We start from the raw sequence: 3,471 nt of genomic DNA, 5'->3' as shown, positions 1-3,471 counted from the left end.
CTTTTATCTTGAAGTACGGTCCATTGAAGACGTTCATTACGGACATGGGAACAGAATATAAGAATTCAATTATAGACGATTTGTGCAAATATTTAAAGATTGAAAATATTACATCCACAGCACACCACCACGAGATACTTATTGGCACATACTCGGTAAAACACATCGGTAAAACAAGTAATTTACCGAAACATTTTAATAGCATAGATAGTATAGAAGCACTATATAATATAGATGACTATGCTAAGGAGAGTAAGTATAGATTAGAAGTAGCCTATAAAAGAGCTAGAGTTATGTTAGAAGCAAATAAGAATAGAAATAAAATACTATATGGTCATAAAGTAAGGGATATAGATATATCAGTAGGTGACCAAGTTTTATTAAAAAACGAGACAGGTCATAAGTTAGATCCTAAATATACAGGTCCGTATATAGTAACGGAAATAGGAGATAGAGACAACGTTATAATAACATGTAATAAACATAGGAAACAAACAGTTCATAAGGATAGATAAAAAATCTTTATTTCATAAATTGTACTTAGTATGGCCATACAAAGACACACATATATAAATAAATAAATAAACATATTTTTTTAATAATTTCATTTTCTTTAATTCTGATAAGATAATCGAAAAAAAAGAGAATGTATTAATTAGAAATTTTTATTATAGAAATAACTTCATTATATTACGTTATTTTTCAAAAGGAAGGAAGTTGTAGTATGCACATATATTGAATACCCACTGTACCGAAAATAATTAAAGGGTACGCACTGTAACACTTTGTTGCAGTGTTTACATATTTCAAAGTCCCGGTCATAAATCCTAAGTGGCCGAAATATGATCCGATCGTTATGGCTTAGCCCACACACGGGAAACAGCATATGCATACCCCTCCCGCCTACACTTGAGAGCGCATAGCAATATACATAACTATATAGATACATAGCCGTCTCTCTGCCGCTGCCTGCGAGCAGCGCAGCTATGAGACTTAGCTTTAATTAGACTTAAAGAATATTGTAAAAACCAGAGACATTTCGATCGTTAGAGCGGCACCATTGCTGCTCCAACCAAATAAAATACAAATATACAAATCTAAACTAAAAGAATGGAATTACTTAAATTACCCAAATACAACGACAAGGATCAACGAGGAATATACATCAGGAATGATGGAAATGAAATGACATTGTATGAATGTAAGCTTGGGTTCCTCTCGTAATTTGAGGCGTCAAACGAAATGACAGAGAATGAACAAAACGAAAAGTGAAATGAGAAATATCGAGTTGTTTCTTATCATTCGGGCACATTTCTTTCTGAGAGCTGCAACAAATTTGTCTACAAATTTTTAACAATTTTTAACTTAATATAAAAAAAAAAAAGAGCTGCAACAAAAAGTCGGAAATATGGGCAACCAATTTATAAAAAAAAACCGACGAGCCTATATGTATATATTTATTGTTGGGTCATTGAGATTTTTCAATGACTTTTATCCAAAATAATAAAAAGGTAATTATTTGTTTCACAACGTTATAAAAATGTTTATTTATTCGCATATGAAATGGAGTGACAGAAAGCTCCGATTGAGAATGCGTATGCACTGAGATAAAGAGTACAAGTGAGGCCTCCTTTTAGCATAGGACGGGCGAAAGCTCGTTAACTTAATAACAAAGATAAAATAAAGCCGAGCGGCCGAGAAGAGTCGGCTTGAGGCGACTTACCAAGCGATGAGAAAATGATTATATACTAAACTATAATTATTATATTTATATATATGCCAATTTATGCCCTAGCTGCTGCCTGACCCGACATACTCCCCCCAGTTGAGGCCTGTCCTTCAACTTCATCCTTAAGGGGCAATAGGCAAAGCTTGGTCACTGCGCGCTTTGTAGCTCCAGAAGCGGTTCTAATCACCGCCACTCGAGGCACTCCATCCCGACCAGGGACTAGATCCAGAATTCTAGCCAACGGCCACTTCATGGGGAGTAGGTTTTCGTCCTTGACTAGCACCAAATCGTTAATAGCCAAGGCAGGGCCGGACGCAAATTAACTAGAAGAAAACCCATATTTTATATTAATATTATAAAAAATTATTTGGGCACTTGCCACCAAGCTCTTTTGAGTCTTTATAATGTAAGCATTCCCACACTCGCATGTAGCACCCTAACGGCAGACCTAGCTTGAGAAATAAAATAAACAAATTCCCCCTATTGAGCCGACCACGGCAAAAACAACATTAGACTAAATATCCCCTTTATAAGCATCCAAATTGGAACCAAAATTTTCGATGCTGATCACAGCAATCCCATTTGGGAAATTCTTTTCGGAATTCATTTCGTAGAAGGTACTTCGGGAAAGATCCCGAAGCACCAAGGAAAAGAATCAGCTCAAGCCTGGACTGTCGGAATCTAGCATAGGTTAAGATACAATGCCTTGTTAGACTTAAGATCGGGATCCAAATAAACCCAAATAGATTGCGATCCAAATGAAACCAAATAAAGTTTAAATATATTATTTTTTTAAAGTTAAAACCCGCTTAATATCTGCTGCTATTTTCTTGGGCTGGTCTTCGACTTTATGCATGCGCAATTGCATGCCGCAGAGTTGAGAGGTCTGGGCAGTCGGTCGGGCAGACTTGTGGTGGTTTCGGCAGTGGGTTGGGAATAGTTGGTTTGGCTAAGTTTCCACTCCCTGTTTTCATTAGGGAAATTATTTCCTTCTCCTTTTGTGGGTTTTCGAAGTAGTGAATGGATTCGATCTGCTGCTCCTTGTGAGTCCTGTCACGGTCGCCATGAAATATGTTTGGTTCTATTTTGTATTGAAATATGTTTGGTTTTGTTTTGTATTGAAGTATGTTTGGTTTTGTTTTGTATTGAAATATGTTTGAGTTTATTTGATTGGAGCAGCAATGGTGCCGCTTCAACGATCGAAGTATCTCTGTCCTTTGACAATATTCTTTAAGTCGAATTAAGGCTAAGTCTCGTAGCTGCGCTGCTCGCAGGCGGCGGCAGAGAGACGGTTATGTACCTATATACTTATGTATAAAGGAATGTACTTATATATGTATATTGCTATGCGCTCTCAAGTGGAGGCGCCAGGGGGTATGCATATGCTGTCCGTTTGTTACAATTATGCCGACGCTAGCACTTCTTGTGTGCGGGCTAAGCCATAGCTATCGGTTCATATTTTGGTCACTTAGGGTTTATGACCGGAACTTTGAAACATGTAAACACTGCAACAAAGTGTTACAGTGCGTACAATACATATAGTTATTTTAAATAACTTATTTACATATAAATACAGCTTATAGGAAATAACTTTTATTACATGTTTTCAACGTTGTCTAAAAAATGACAACTGAGGCCGCCGCAACACCGACAACTGGGAAATCTGAGGTATGATCGTGACCCAATAATCAGATTTCAAATGCTCGAATATAGCTCCAGCAGTGCAAGCGGGAAACCGAGGG

The sequence above is a fragment of the Drosophila ananassae genome, unplaced genomic scaffold (assembly GCF_017639315.1).
Source record: "Drosophila ananassae strain 14024-0371.13 unplaced genomic scaffold, ASM1763931v2 tig00000114, whole genome shotgun sequence".
Lineage (NCBI taxonomy): Eukaryota > Metazoa > Arthropoda > Insecta > Diptera > Drosophilidae > Drosophila > Drosophila ananassae.
This window is presented reverse-complemented; position numbering follows the sequence as displayed.